Consider the following 16,760-nt stretch of genomic DNA (forward strand, 5'->3'; position numbering starts at 1 on the left):
GAATCGTGAGGTGGTGGAGTTTGGGAAGCAATGGTTTACGATACCTATACTGCACCACTATGCATTCCGGCCAGCCTGCCATCCGCAGAGGGCTCCCTCCCCCCCGGAAGCATGCCACAGAGCCCTGCTTCGTCCAGATAAATGACCGAAGAATACTGAGACGGCTCGGGAACAGTTGCGCGACGACGGCGTGGCCAGGAAGCGCTATGCGCCGGCGGCTCGAGGGTACGATCGCCGCGCTAGTAAGGCCACAGCGCCGCACAACAAAGAACCGTAAATCTTGTGACTCGTTGGAGGCCACCTCCTCTCGGCTGACGCTTGTATAATGTATGCTCGCGTTGTCCTTTCGCTCGCCCCTCGGGTCGAAGCAGGAGCGGGGACGGGAGCGGCGGTGGCTCATGGCGGCGCGGTCGTTTCTCGCTTAACCCGAGATGATTTAGTTAGCCGCGTGGTGGGCGGCGAACCGAGCGATGCGTCCCGGCGGGCCGTTGGCCCCGGCAGGGACCAGCGAGAAAGCACACGTATACGCGCTAAATTTTTTTTTCTTTTTCTGCACCTATGTGCTAGTCTATTTCTTTGTCGGCGTAGGTCGGCCTAAACTTAAACCCTATAGCTCTCTCAGTTTTCCGGCGGGATGACCAATGGACCGATCGAAAAGACGACACGGACTGGGAAGCCGCTGGTTACGTAGGAGTTCTACGGATTACACTGTTAGAGAGAGAAGTGGAGCTTCACCCTGCTGACATCCGCTTGCGGACATTCAGCTTTTGTTTAAATCAGGTGCGCTTACGTCGCTTTACGACGAGCAATAAACAAAACAACAGTAAGTAATAACGTAATCGCGGAAGCCATTTTTCATGACGCAGCCAAGGATTGTCGTCAATACAGTAAAATGTATAGAACGGACTCGTTTTAGAACGAATTATGCACGTAATCTAACAAACATAGCCTACGGCGGTTACACCGACTTGCTTTGTCTGTACCGGACTGTAAGTTGGAAAGGTGGTTGGAACTCGGAGAGATGCTAGAACCCTAGACATTCACTTTTTTTTTTTTTATTGCGATAAGGCTTGCCCTTAAGGCATAATTCTTGGACTGTATATGTGTATTATATGTGTGCTGTGAGGCCTGTGTTGTGTATGAATTGGAGCATTGTTTTGTGAAATCTGTTGTCATGTATCCAGCTGTCATAGCTGGTTGTCACACTGTAGCGGAGGCCGGCTTCCAGTAGGAGACGCGAGCGTTCCGATTGTAAACCCGTGCATGTCCATATTAGGTGGTATGCATCTGATTCCACCACAGGAACGGAGCAGTATGGACACGTAGCACCCAGTGGCAAATGCGACCAGTTCCACCTTGAGACAACAGCCGGTGTAAGGGCCACCCCGGCCCGAAGCCTCCTAAGCACAACTTCCTCCGCCCTAGTAAGGTGAAGGGGGAGGGAGCAGACACACGGTGGGATAAGAGCGCGTGTGTCCTGCCGGAGAACATTTTTACGGGCTCGCAGCGAGTTACGGGGTTGGGGTGGGAGGGGAATAGGTGGAGGATCAGGATTAGGAGGGCAGTGTGCCTGCTGGTCAGCAGCAATGTTGTGAGGGTTCGCTGAATGGCCTTGAATCCAGTGTACCTTGACGCAAGTAGATGTCTTACTATTCATAGTGTGTATTGTCTCGCAGATTTCCATCGCCTTATCAACCTTCTTGAGTTCCTGGATAGCCGCTAAAGAATCAGTGAAGATATCTAGTTGCTTGATGGTAGGCAGCTTAGATGTCGCATCTTGCACAGCGTCGTGGATGGCTTGAAGTTCCATTACTAGAGCGCTGGCTTCTGTAGATAAATAGCGCTGGTGGCCGCTGATGAAATTATGCGTAGTGCTCAGGAATGATGTCCTTCCGCCGTCTGGGAGAATGGCAGCATCCGTATAGACTTGGCAGGTGTTAACGCATGATGCATCGACGATGTTGTGTTCGTCAATAATACCTGTTGTATCGCGGCGTCGTAACCTCGTTGGCTTATTAGTTGTGATGTTGGTGAATTCCCAGGGAGGCATTGGATAGGGCTGATTGTCAATCCGAGAGCCGCGGTGAAAATGAGCATGCAACGCAGCGACAGCCGGAATAAGTTGCTTTTTTATTTCACGTGCTTTTTCACGTTGCAAAATGAGCTCTGCAATTGTGTTGAGCTGGGCATGTTCCTGTAAGGTTGGTATCGGAGTGATGCGGGGCAGTGCTGTGATTGTGCGCATAGCATCACGATTAATCGTCTCCAACTGTGCCAGCTGTGCCAAAGTCAGCCGTTGAAATTGAGCTTGATATAAAATCCGTGGCTGCAAGACTGCACGCACCAACCGTCGAGCTACGTCAGTACGAGCTCCAGCTGCTTTTGCTGCAATGCGACGAATTCACTGCAACCCACCTTTTAAGAAATGCGAACTCTTACAGCAGCATGAAAGTGCACTCGTTGTATTTATTATTTTGATGTTTTCGCAGCAGTTGAAGGCTGCAGAGGGTTCTACTTTCGTTTTCAAATTAACTTCATCGTAACGAATGGTTACCGCAAGTTCTTTATTAGCAGGTAACTATATTTAGACTCAACGGGTGCGCCCGAGAAATCACTAAAACTTTTGCACCTGTAGTAGGGTGTAAAGTGTACACTTTACACCCTACTGGCGCATTATAGTCTGCAAGGTTGCTGCGCCACGAAAATCCCAAATCATCATCATCATCAAAGTGTACACTTCTCTCGGCTCCACATTTTCTGGTGAAATTGGCCTCGTGGTTGATTGGTAGAGAAGCGGCAGCAAAATCCCACCCCGCGAAGTCGTTGTCCGCAGATCAGCGAGTGAGAGAGAACGTGTACGCGCCTATTGTTATTTATTTACTCCTATAAGGGCGCAGTCTTACTCCCCGTTGCATGCTTCTGTTCGACAAACGCTGGTCGCCCGCTTTAACTCGAGACAGCTTATAAAGCGTAGAGGGAAGACACGACCTCGCGGTTCACTTCGTGCACTCGGTTTAAAAGGGTCACAAATCATCGCGCATTTATTCCTCTCTCGTTCCACTTTATCGCGCTGTAAGCAAGCATCTCGAGACCGCATCGTCGGCTCTTCTTGGTATTCCCAAAGCTCGCAGCGGCGCCTCAGTGCCCGACTCGTTGCATGCACAAAGGCGTAGGCACAAAGTTGTATGCACAAAGGCGAGCGCAGCATGGGCCGAAGCAGAAAGCTGGCGTGGAAGAAGGCGGTTACGACGACCGCTGCGGCAGATGTGCAGGGCGATGCTGCGCTGGCGCCTTGCATCAAATTAACCAGAAGGGTGGCCATTAATTGAGCGCCACTTCTCGCACGTTGAATGCCGAATGCTTCGCGCTTGTCTTCGTTTCGTGCCTCGTGTTTCTACTGCATTCTTCCTCTTTGACGCTAATTGTGTGCGACGATGCTGAAACTGAAGTCGTGCAAGGGCTCTCCAACTCCAGCGCTTTAAGAAATGTACCAAATTCGTGCAGCACCACGCGCAGGCGACTTTTCCGCCCGTGGAACCAATTGCAGAACGAATTCTCCGAAAGCTATAGTGACACAACGCTTCTAAGAGAGAGAAGGAAACACGTAGTGCAATACTGAGATTGCCACTGATGCTTCAGCGTTCTAGTACAAATATCCAATATGCCCGTTTTGCCACACGAGTGAGCACAGGCAGCGAATCCGAAGCAGTGAACTTAACTGACTGAGAATATAATGGCGGCGCTGCGGAACCTCTGTGGTGGTACCGCGCGTGCTTGTAATGCTCGCACCCTACTGCGTTAAGGGCGAGCCCTCTTCAGTTATGTTTATGCAAACTTTCTAACCGTGTCTACGTTGCTCCAAACTGTATAGGTGAGGCACCTGTTCTGGTTCGCGAGAACTAGAAAGCTAACGGTATACGAACTGGAACCGGATATATGTCTACTATTACGTGAGTGATTGTTATCAGACTGTATGAAAGTCCGCTGCAAGGAAGAAGGCCTCTGTCAGCGATCTCCAGTTAAGCCTGTATCATGCAGTGGCCTGCTTCGTGCTATGCCTGCAAATTTCCTCATTACTCCATTTAACACCCTGCCCCCCGTCGACTGCCTTCCTCTTCTCTTGGTATCCATTCTGTTGCTCTATCAAATCAACGTTTATATGCTCTAGGCATTTACGTGACCAGCCTAATTCCACTTCTTGCTCTCTATCTCAACTAGGATATCAGTTTTCCGCGCTTGGTTCTCTAAATAAAACTGCAGTCTTCCCTATCTCTTAACGTTGTGTCTGTGCCTATCGACTAAAGGCGAAGGGAAGCTTCTCACTGTTTAGAACTTCCACAGCGTAATGTCTTATAGTACCTGCATGTCATGAGAGTGAATTTCAGTGTGATCGTTCCTTCATGTCGTGCTGCGGGCACCGGAGCCACGAGGGATGCGCCCAATGAATTTGAGTGTCTCATGATGCGGATAGGCAGGCGTGCAAACGCGAGGACAGGTAGAAACAGAAGTACCACCCACGAGAACAATAGGTGTTGTCCTTATCGTTCTATACTTGTGTTCAAGTTGGCGCACCTGCCCATTCTGTACCATGTAATACTATCTGTTCAAATTTCAGCATGTTTAATTGCACGTTAGCGTGCAATTAAAGTTCTAGCCATACGATAACAAAATTGTTGCGCTGAGCAGAACACAATACTATGTTCAGCCGCATGCGCCGCGACAAGGTTAGCGGGAACAAGCGTTTGCAACGTCGCCACTTGAGTGCCCAGTCAATCCTGCGTGCCACTACGTCACCTGCCTTTGGCATCGAACAACAGAACAACTGTAGTTGTTTACAAGAGTCAAGGCGTGTGTATTCACAGCGCGTCAGTTACTACATTCCCCATCATCGGTGTGTGTTGCACAGTGTGAATAAAACTTGTACCAGCGAATAAGCGGGCGATTTCACCGCCATCGCTCACAAGAAAAAGGTATAGAGGCCCACGCCGCCACAACGATCCGCATGGTAGTGCTGCACGCGTGCTTCCTCAGGCCGTGACGAGCAGACGTCGAACTCAGAACCTACCGCTAGGTCTCGGGGACGATGGCGTTCTCCGCTGCCTGCTGCTCGATCACTCTATAGGCAAGTGGAATGGACAATGTATGCATTTAAGTGTTAATTATGGCAATTTACTCACAAATTAACTGTAGCGGCCAGAAATATGGGAATATAGATCAGCTGGAAATAGCATCACGTCGAACGATCTGCTACACCTTGAAAATGGCTGTCTTGTTTTCGTGCACTTGTGTAAGCTGGAAATGAATATAACGCAAACTGACAACAGCTGCAATATGTCTATACATGCTCTGGACCGTCAGCCAGTCTTCGGCACGGCTTGCCCCTTCTGCCCTAGCCTTGCTGGCCTCGCAGATCTACTGCACCTCTTGCGGACCTGTCGCTACCTGTCGAAATTGAGGATACAGCATCGCCACCCACGTGACTATATCATCTCTGGATCTATGGCCCACGCCATAGATTCTTGCTGAGGACTTTATTGAACATCACTTCGCTCCTGCAAAAATGCACAATAAAGGAGCGCATTGCGCCTGCTATCATGCCCCTTAATCGTAAGAACACCTGCGTTTAATGTACTCTTTTTTTTGCTCTCAATTTTTATTATTTACCATTTCCTAGTTAACCATTGGCAGAACGCAATGCACTCACGCCTCGAAAGTCAATAAAGTTACGCAGTTATTTTCCAATAGGCCATGTTTTATTACACGCAGGCGGTGGAACCCTGTTTGTGCGAAGAACCAATGAAGTACATTTGCGGCCATGCATAATACCAGACGAGGAGGAGGAGGAGGAACCTTATTATTACAGAAGTCGTTGCGCGGGTTATTCCAGCGTTCCCTCTGACAGGGGTCCACTGGCGATCGCGGCTCGCCGGGCCAGGTCGAGGGTCCCCAGTTGGCTACCCAGGACCAGTTCGGAGAGTCTCGCCTCCCAAGAACACGTAGTGAGTGTGTGTGCTTTGAGTAGTGGCGAAATTGCGTCGCCCGGAGGGTCGGTGCATTCGTGTATAATGTGCGCGAGTGTCACTGTGTGGTTGCTACACGAGGGACATGTCCGGGACGTATATCTGTCTGGGGAGATTGCGTGTAGGCGAGACAAGTGTGGGTATGTGTTCGTTTGTAGGCAGCGCCAGTCCCTTGCCTGAGGTTTATTGAGAGCTTTGTGCGGAGGAGCGTATTGTCTTCTTTCGAGACGTTGGCTCTGTAGTATTTGTTGAGTTGTGGTTAACTCGTGGGTCGCTCGTCGGTCTGTCGGGGGCTGAAGAACGGTGTGGTCTGCCGCTCGGCTAGTGAGACGTCGAGCTGCACAGTCCGCCTCTTCGTTGCCCCGCAGGCCTTCGTGCCCGGGGCACCAGACGATACCGTGGGTCCATTCTAGTGAGCGGCCCAGGATTCGAATAACTTGTATAGGGAGTGTTTCATTCATGTATAAACGACAAGCCGCTTGTGAGCCCGTAAGAACGCGGGCGGACCTTCGCTTGCTCTCGGCGTGGCGAAGTGCGAGAGCGATCGCTGCTGCTTCTGCTGCTGCGCTGCATGTGGCGCTGATGGAGGCAGAGGCTACCAGGCTCCCCTGATTGACGACGGCGAGTGTGTATTTGGGCCCACGACGTGGGGAAGAGGGATACGGGCTAGCGTCCGTGTAGTATGTATCTGGGTCTCTGAAACAGCGTTTGTGCAACGTGCGGGCACGCGCTGCGCTTCTCTCTTGATTGTGGGTGGGGGGGCATGTTCTTGGAGATAGGGTCTACTACAATGTTCTCTCTAATGTGGTTAGGCAGGAGTTGTGTTTCTTCTTTGCAGTACTGGGGTGTCAGCGGGTACCCTAGCCGTTGAAGAAGGTGCCTTCCCTGTTGTGTTTTGTTGAGGCGCTCCCTCTGCGCTATAAGAGTGGCACTTGCTAGCCCCTCAAAGGTGTTGTATACCCCTAGCGCTAGTAATTTCTTTGTGCTTGCGCTTGATGGTAGCTGTAAGGCCGTTTTGTACGCCGTTCTTATAGGAGTGTTCATGCGCTCGGTCTCGATTTTGCGTTTGACTTGATAACGGAGTGCGTACGTGACACGTACGTGACACGAGGGCTTGTAACAGTCTTAAGGTTTCGTCCTCTGTGAAACCATCTTTGCTGCGCGCTACTCTGGCGATGAGTGATGCGATGCTTCTTATAACGTGATTTAATTTCTCTGAGGCTACCTTTATGCCGTTGTTCTCCTGGACGTGCATACCTAGTAAGCGTGTTGTCAGGACGCGCTTTATAGGTTGCCCGGCAATCTCGATATGTACTGGCGGGGCTCGATGTTTGATAGTTTGCTTGGGCCGGACTTGAAGGTACTCCGATTTGTGTGGGGCACATATCATTCCTGCTGTGGTTAGGTATGACTCGACGTATCCGATAGCTGCAAGTAATGTGTTTTCTCTGTCGCTGTGCGAACCCTTGGTTGCCCACAGGGTGATATCGTCGGCATAGAAGGCACATGCGAGTTTTGGGATGTTTTCCAATTGCAATGCAAGTTTTGTAAGTCCGGGATGTTGAAGAAGAAAGCAGATATTATTGATCCTTGCGTAGTACCCCTCTGCAGTAGATCATATATGTCTGATTGTATGCCTGCTATGTCGATTCGGGCTTTGCGGTGACTGAGAAAAGCCACGGTATACTCATATACTCGCTCTCGGCATCCTATGGCGGCGAGGCCATCTAGGATGGTTTCGTGTGCTATATTATCAAAGGCTTTTTCCACATCGAGGGCTAGGAGTATGCTGTTGTTGTTGCCCGGCTGTGGATCTACTGCAAAGACCTACTGCAAACACGATATCTGAGGTCGATTGGGTAGCGCGGTAGCGCCTGTGCACTGAAGCCTGTGCTGCAGCTGGCATGCTAGGTGTATTGTGAAGGCCGAACAACATAGTACGCTCGCACATTTGTAATCATCGAAGTATATCCGGCACGCATGCATCAATTACGCATGCCGGAACAACTTAAGCCCGTTCAAGAACTTTGTTATGCATAAAGGGCGCCGGAAACGCTATTCGTCTCCATCATTATTCTCGCTCCGTTCAGCGGCTGAAATTAAATAATACGCCGTGTACGTTGTTAAACTTTTCCCGGCACGCAGACGCTTTCCATTTATATACCTTAATGCCACCAGCCCCACCATTATTTGTATGGCGAAGCTGTACAAATGAATAAATAAGCTCGTGCAACCACCGCGAACCACTAGTGCCCCCCCCCCCCCCTTTAGCGAGCAATAACAAACCGTCCATAGTTTTGCGCAACAAGAATCGGCTTCGTTGAGCTTCCCTCAATTCGGTGATTGCGCTCGCTCGACCATATATATTGACAAACCCGGAGGAAGCAAACGTCTCCATGATGCCGCCCATTTCTCGCCGCAGGAACGTCTTCTCTCAGAATGGTGGATCATTCAGTAAGCGTCCTCACTCATACACACAGCGCCCCCCCCCCTCCTCCCCCCATCCCCGAGCGCACAAAACGAATCCCTTCCCGTTTTAGAAGCCCAAAGCGAGTGCAGCGAGAATGGATGGCTTCGTGCGGGAGAAAGCGATGCGATGCCTGCGCGTATATCGCTCTATCTCCCGCGATTCTTTCGTTTAGGGAAACCGAGACGCGGACGGAAAGGCAAATGAATCCCTCTCGAGCTGTCCGCGCCAGGCTCCACTGTTTATCGGGTTTCTTCATATTAACGCCGTGAGTGCACCCTCTACGCAGAAGCCGAGGGTTCTCTGAACCGCAACTTGTAGTCGAGCCCGCGCGCGAAATAAACGTGGTGCTCAGCTTCTAGCATTCCCTGCGCGCAAAGCTTACTACCAGCTTACGCAGTCTTTATAGCGGTGACGAAGTGATTTGCTATATTGCATTCCCCCCCCTCTTTATTATTTAAGGCCGTTCTCATTTACCTTTATTGTGGTGGTATTTGTTTGGATCACTAAACATTATTGATTTGTGGCTTGCAGTTTGTGATATGACCGGTATACCCTAACAAGGTTTTGGTACAAACCGCGCCCCAGTACATGAGAGAACGAGAGAGAAAAAACAAAGATAGGAAAAGCAGACAGGTCAACCGGACGAGCGTCCGGTTTGCTACCCTAAAGGAGGAGCAAGAGAAAGGGGGAATAGAAAGGTGAAAATACAGAGAGAGCGGTAACAATGTCCACGAAGGAGGATGCACAGGAGGACCATAAACGAGCATTCAGACCGGTTTACTTCAGTTAATGCACCAGCGCCTGAACAGCCTTTTGTGTCAGCGACGGACGTGGATACGTGCCTGTACGTACGACTCAAAAAATTTTCTCAGGCAATTTTGATAATGATATTCCTACGTGTATCTAGAAAGGATAGGGACATCAGCTACTAGTTCGAAGTAAAATTGCTTGAGTTTCGATAAACGTTGAATGAACCAAGGTAAGTGCCTCCGACAAGCTGGCGGACGTTTCCATACGAGTTCCAGCGCCTGAGCACGCAGCCGGCTGAAACGTCAGTCCAACATAGTGTGAGGACTGTAGGCTGCGCTGGTCAGAAGTGGAGGTCCGTTCTTTTCCATCTGATCTCAGACAAGTGGACGTAAGGATTATTTTCGTGCATTTCTGTATGTTTTATTCACCGCTCATGACCAGTCGATCCTGGACAGAAACGTACGCACGCCGACGCCGGTCTGACCTCTCAGGAAGGGCAAATGAAAATGAAGTCCTTACATCAAGGCTTCTTAAACTTTCCTCTGTGGCAGTCAGTGTTCATGAGAGAGAAAGAGTAAAGGCAAGAGGGTTAAAATCTGGTTTGCTGTTCTACACTGGAAGAGGGGGGGGGGGGGGTGAGAGGACACGTAGAAAGATGAAAATGCAATATAGAGATAAAAACAGAGCAGATGTGCATATTCAATGCCGCTCACAGCACAATATAATGGTTTAACGCTTTTCAGTGTCCTTGTAAACAGTATCGCAGCGACATTAATGCAGTAGCGCTGTTATTATGAGGTAACTCTTCTAAGAAAAGAGCAATGCAGCGCATTTCTTTTGCACCTAGAACATTTAGTCACGCAATTGAAGTATTTTGACTTTTGACGATTTATTGAAGTCGTGACTGAACGGCAGTTTACTCATTACTTTTGTAATTAAGAGGCTACGGCGCTAAGCAAACGAGGACAAAGTGAGACACAAAGTGCAGATACGGGTGCCATTGTTCCCTTTCCTTCCCACAGTATACACTACGGCAAAAATAAATATATCAGAAAAGTTCTGAGAAAAGGAATCTCCTTGAGATACCGCACAAGTGGCTTTAGGTTTTATTGGTGTTCATTGCGCTGTAAATGATCCTGGGCTGCAATCATGTGTGGTGATCGTGACCAGCTTTACTTATGTGTCGCTGCTCTGCCTCTATCTCCCAGTTTCCTTCTTACTTTTTTACCTCCACCTCCCACGTCCCCAGTTGTACGGTATAGCAAACCGGATTTTCTCTCTCTGTTAGCCTTCCTACCATTCTCATTGCTTTCGTTTCTAACTTTTTTGAGAAGTCTAGCTCACAGTGATGTAAGAAGACCATGTCTGAACTAAAGCATCATTTCAATAATTCTCAAACGCAATTGTAAAATTCATCTATGTATTACGATGAATTTTAGCACAATCCACCTTTCACTAAAGTTAATGTAATTCGTGCGGTGTAATCAATCAGTAAGCCACAAATACGCCCAGATCTACGAACATGCGTAGAAAACAGAACCCCATCGATGTACCCATTGCCACAGCATACTAAGCCAGCGCGTGTGTTCATTCAAGACGACTGCAGCGGCGTGCAAACCTCAGCCCCTTGGGCGCCTACCGCCAGCCAGTTGACTCGGTACAGCAGCTGAGCTAACCAGCGACCCTGACGCCCCGTCATGGCGCATATGCCGAGAACAATGCCGCGACGACTCGCTTGCGTTGCTAACCGCTCCGAACGGGCGTGCTGCTGACTGCGCGGAAACGCGGTTCGGTTCTCTGGTCACGTCGCGTCGTGTTCGCAGAGCGCCGGCCCGTGCAAGGAGAGAGCGGTGAAGGAGGGAGCAGGAAGACGGGTTTGTTGGCGAATAGTGAACACGAGCCAGAATGGATTATTATTACAGAAGAAAAATGGACAAAGTTACGCAAGCTGGGTTTACAGTAAGTTTTGCTTCCCTTGTGTCGTTTCGGTAACGTCGCTTTCTTTTTCGTCGAGCCTGAATAGCACGCGTGTCCAAGCTTCGCCTTGTTCTTGTCCTCAGGATTCACGAAAAATGAGTGGTTTTTCGGTTACCACGTCCCGTCGCGGGCGGTACGCAAGAACGCTATATTGTACCGAGCGTTGTGGGCACGTTAAAGAACCCCTGCTAGTCAAAATTAATCCAGAGATCTTCACTACAGCTGCGTCCGTCCGTTCGTCCGTTCGTCCGTCCGTCCGTCCGTCTGTCTGTCTGTCTGTCTGTCTGTCTGTCTGTCTGTCTGTCTGTCTGTCTGTCTGTCTGTCTGTCTGTCTGTCTGTCTGTCTGTCTGTCTGTCTGTCTAGGTAGAAAAATTGGAGGACGCTTAACCTTCGCCTTCAAGAGTGGAACGCGATAGCGTTATCGCACCCTGTTCGCACTGCCCACTCATTCGTTCGGTATGCCGTTAAGTCACGCAAAGACATAGTTTTCACATACAACACTTCTAAGTCCACAGCCCAACTTTGTGGCATCCTCGCACCGGTCCCCGCACGGCCCCAATGCGCTCAAACGAGACGAAGGGGAGAAGCGGGCGAGTGGCGCGCCCACTGTCGGGGCAGCGCCGTACATTGCGAGAAGGGGGCCTTCTGTGTTTGCCGCAAGATGGCTCTGCGTGTGCACCAAGCGCAGAAGAAATGTAGCGGAAACGTACTTCGCCACTCGTTTAACTGCGACTTCTGTAATTTACATGCTCACAATTATCGATATACACCGCAGTATAACTTTCTACGGCACGTTTCTAAGGCAACACCGCATTCACTAGAGGCGCTTTTGTCCCGTTTTGAACCATCGAACTCATGGCTTTTCGCTCTCTACCTCGAGCCCTTTTGTTTGCGGCTGCTGAAGAGCCCAAACATCCGGGGTTACACTTTTCATAAAACTGAAGTTCGAGTTTTAGCATATGCTGATAATGTAGCAGTGTTTTGTACGGACCATGACAGTGTTAAAGCAGTTGTACAAGAGGCTGTAAAATTTTGTACTGCACGTGGAAGTGCTATTAACTGGAACAAGTGTCTTGGTTTTTGGCATGGGAATTGGCAATACAAGCCTGAGACTTTTTGTAACATGCAAAGGTGGCAACTCCAGGCACCTACCTAGGTGTCCCCCTAGAACATTATCGAGATAGCAAAGAATATTGGGATAATGAAGTAGTGCGAATGAAAACCCGGACCGGCAAATGGGGAGAGCATAAATTTTCAATGTTTGCAAGAGCCACCGTGTGTAATTTGTTTTTAGTCGCTAAAATCTTTTATGTGATGCAAGCTTTATGTCTGACGAGGATGTCTGTGCAAAAGCTGCATAGAGTATTTGCGATGTTTATTTGGGCCTCAACATGGGAACGTACAAGTCGTAGTAATCTGTTCCATAGAATGTTGAATGGTGGGCTGGGGTTGTCACACTTGTTCCTCAAACAGATTGTAAGCAGGTTTCTTTTTTGCGTGATCAAAAGGATGCTTTTCTGAGAACAATGATTCAAGTTAGACTGCGCGATTCATTGCCTGATTATGTAGTGTCGTCCATGTATACGGGGCCAATGCCTTTAAGTGCTTTTTTGCATGAAGTGGTAGCGTCTTTCCGAATACTAAAAGCAAGATTTTCTTGTGAATATCTGGCCGCTGTTACTAGTAAGAAGTTGTATAAAGATCTTGTCGATGTATTCTTGCCTGTACCGTTGTATCGTACAGCATTTATTTTAGGTTCAGAACGAGATGTTCTTCAGAGAGTTAAATGAATGCCGGTAAGAGCTTCTGTTAAATCTTTCTTTTTTCGACTACATACAGGCACTCTCCCAGTGAAACCGTGGCTGCAAAGCAAAGGCACTTTTGTACCTTGGTCTGTGAATTGCTTTATATGCAAAAAACCAGAGACGATTGAGTATATCTTTATGGACTGCCATGACGCAGTGTTTTTGTGGGATATTCTAAAACGTAGCTTTAAGAAGGAATTGCCATTAAGTGCTTTCGGGATACGCTTCCTGTCATGCACGGAACCAGAGGGAGTGCCTGTCGATCTGTTAATGCTTCTGTGCATGCACAGTGTGTGGCGAACGCGTATGGATATTAGACATGAGCGCATTGTTCAGGCCCCAGCACATGAATACTTCATTGAAAGTGTGTTATATATACGCGAATTTTTCTGTGCACAGAGTGATCCTCCTGATTGGCTAAGTGCTTTGGACAAAGTGACTAGCCTACATCGTTCTTATCACACCCCACTGATCGGGCATTGACTAGTTGTTTTTTATGGCCATGTAATATTCACATTGTACTTTCTTTTGCCAAGCCGGTAATTGAAAAAAAAAAAGAAGACTCATGGCTGAGTGGTAGCGTCCCCGTCTCACACTCCGAAGACCCTGGATTTATGCATTGCCTTCCGGGATTTTTAATTCACGGCCGATGCCGCTGAACCCGACGACACCGGATTTCTGCGACAAGAGCTTCTTAACTCTGTCGCGTTAAAAAGGGCCCATGCGCAGCTGTTCTTCCGCACACGCATGGCGAACGTAAACCACGGGGGTCTACTCGAAGGGCGCTCGTGGCCATGAGTTCTCGGCGAAAGACGACGGATGCCTCCCCTTTTTATTCATTGAAGCATTCTTTATTTCGCCAAAGGCAAAAACGCTGCTCGCAGAGGAGCTTAACGTGGCCCGCAGCCCCCGTCCCTTGCTTCTTGTCCCTTGCTCACCAGGTGTGCAAATATAGTACTTCCAATGGACGCGTCGCATTGCTCAGTCAGTATGCACGCTTGCAAAGCTCGTTAGAACAGCTTCTGTATCCCTGTATCGTTGCTCGGCGTGTGTTCCCTCGAATGCTTTGACCTAAAGCTAAATGGAAATTCGAATATCTCGTTCAACGACGGTTGAACGTCGTTAGCCACAAGGATGCTTACCAATTTCTTCCAGAAAAAAAAAAGTGATGGCCCGACAGCAATACTCGTATATGATCAGCGTAGCACGACGTTTTGCCCCGTTGATTTCGTCGGGTGTTGCATCCAGTTGTATACGCTTGCGCATCGTTGGCTTTATGTTTGATTTTGGACTCGAGTGACTTCGGTTTCATCTCAGAAAGCGGGAAATGAATTCCTTCGCCCCCCCTCCCCCCGCGACCAGTTCAAGGCACTCCTTATGAACCAACCGAGCCTTACATAACATTTTTGTATATGCCGCATAGTGAATGCGTTTGCATTTTCATTGGTTGATGCTGAATTTTATATCATGCTTATTAATTACGTATGAAACTGTTTAAACAAGCCCATTTTCTGTTCAATTTGTTCATGTTTCCATATGCTGCTTAATTGAGTTAATTCGTGTTCTACTGTTTTTATAATTGCTGTCTTTCCAATTAGTTTTTATAGTTGTATTTATTACTGCCGCTGCGTTAACTAAGTTTACTTTTCCTTTCCTATATATCATGTACAGGAGGTGCCAATTCAGTCTCCGACTCCGGTACCTCCTCCTGCATATAACCTGTTGTAATAACTTCATATGCAATAATAAAATTTGATTCTGATTCACAAACTCATAAACTGTTTAAAAGTTTCTGAAACGTTGATTGACAACTAATTCCTCAAGTACGCTGTTGATAAATTGTCGCACAACGAAGCACGTCTTACAGAAGGACAGAGGATACAACGCGTTGATACAACGTGCTCGGATCATTAATCCGCGTTGCATCTCGCATGGAGGAAAAAAAAAGAAATGAAAGAGAACGAGAAAACGAGAGTGCGTGTGCGTGTGACGAGGAAACGAAAGAAAGAGGGCACTTCTTGGACGCTAAACGACGGCTCGACGAATGTGCGTCGTTCTCGGCAACGCAGACCTGCATGTCTAACGCAAGGAGGGCTATTCGCAGAATCGTCTTGGGATCTATGCCATTCATGACAGATCAGTAGTTTGTCGATGTCCTGTCGAGAAGCTAAATGCTTAGCAAACGATATATTGATCATTTGCTGAGAATACAGAAACGCGTAGCTGACGTACATTGTAAAAAAAAAAAAAATCTCTATACCAATGTTTCAAGCACTAACTGCTAATCACCTATAACATTTACAAAGCTTATAACATCTGATTGAGACAGATGTCTGTTGCTAAATTTGTGTGCAGACGACCTTTTATTTAAGCCTAGTGGCTCCCCTACTATCACGACCAGCGACCACAAATCGAGCTACGCGACTTCGACATTACTTCGCCGAACATGTTATCTATTTTCTCGCCCCCAATACAAGGCTACTTCGCCGGAGTTTTAATTACCCGGTTTAGTGCCCGTTGTGACGTAAACCCGCGCAAGCGATGAAGTCGCTCGGGCAGCACAAGCTGCTCCTACGCCCTTCCAGTTACGCAATATCACTGACAATATAACCCGCATCGTTCGCTTCGTTATCGTGTTAAATTCTCGCTTGTTCCATTTGGCCGATCAGTCTTTTTTTATGTAAACGGTAAGAGTTAGAAGCCCTTTGGTTCTTCGAGATAAAAACATGGCCTCGGGCAGGGCGGATAAACCATACGCGTCTGTAAACGCTGCCGCCCCACGAAAAATAAGAGCCGCTTTCGCAGAAGCAACGAAAGCGAATTTATGCTACTTGGAGCGTGAGTGCAGGGCGCGGCCAAGCCACGGCTAGCTAGCGATAAAATCCATTTCGCGCTCCCTTCACGGAAAAAAGGGACGTCTGCGCGAAAAGTTCTGCGCGTGGAAGCCACGTCGGGCGTGTTTCGCGGCGGCATAATGACACGTTGCCCGTTTCCTGCCCCGGGATCCACGCCATTTCTATACAATTGATTAGCAGAGCGTGGACTGACTGGCCTTGTGCGGGTGCCTGCGCTTTCGCGGCCCGGGGGCGCTTCGTCGGCTGGGAAGATTCGGAAGCCCCGATGCCATACCACTGGGCGGCACCCCGCCCCCTTCCCCCTCCCCCCCCTCCCCCCCCCCCCCTCCCTGGAGCTTCTCATATATTCTGGTGTGCAACCTCGGCTGCAAAACGAGCGAGATCATAACTTATGTCGCGCGTTTTCTTACCGAGCGAGGTGAAACAATCGCTTTCTGACCTGATTCGGGGTTACGAGTTTTGAACGAGAAGCTGGTGCGCAGAGGCTGCATTTCGACGGCGCAGAGCAGAGTGTGCTATGCCAATTTTCTTTAAGAAAAAAAATTACCTGCCGTCCATTAAAAGTTATTAGGCGCGTGTGAATAGTAATTTTCGATACTGAATCGAATACGAATCGAATCGCGCTCGAAGAGAATGGAATTGAATATTTTTTCGAGTAGTTTTCGAATAAAAGACCAATCATTTTCCCAACTGACATAGAACGATGCCTACTTCTTAAATATTTCCTAATAATTAGCAGATCTCTGTCTTTACATTGCACGTTATGAAGCATTGTTCATTACAAAGCGCATTACAAAGCTCTAAACGTGTCGGTTTAGCGCTTTGTAATCAGGTTTGTAAACAGGTTTTCAATGAAAGCTGAAAAAAAAAAGCGGCCGTGCC

At 48.5% G+C, this 16,760-nt stretch overlaps 2 long non-coding RNA genes across 2 annotated transcripts in view; one reads left to right on the forward strand and one right to left on the reverse strand.

Moving 5' to 3' along the window:
* Window positions 1-16,760, reverse strand: part of LOC142585646 (uncharacterized) — a 140,570-nt gene that overhangs the window by 98,477 nt on the left and 25,333 nt on the right. The window lies entirely within an intron of this gene.
* Window positions 11,089-16,760, forward strand: part of LOC142585645 (uncharacterized) — a 70,267-nt gene continuing 64,595 nt past the window's right edge. The window contains exon 1 of the long non-coding RNA XR_012829116.1: window positions 11,089-11,199. This is a non-coding gene — a long non-coding RNA (uncharacterized LOC142585645). The remainder of the gene's footprint in view (window positions 11,200-16,760) is intronic.

Source organism: Dermacentor variabilis, chromosome 6 (assembly GCF_050947875.1).
Source record: "Dermacentor variabilis isolate Ectoservices chromosome 6, ASM5094787v1, whole genome shotgun sequence".
In the NCBI taxonomy this organism is placed as follows: Eukaryota; Metazoa; Arthropoda; class Arachnida; order Ixodida; family Ixodidae; genus Dermacentor; species Dermacentor variabilis.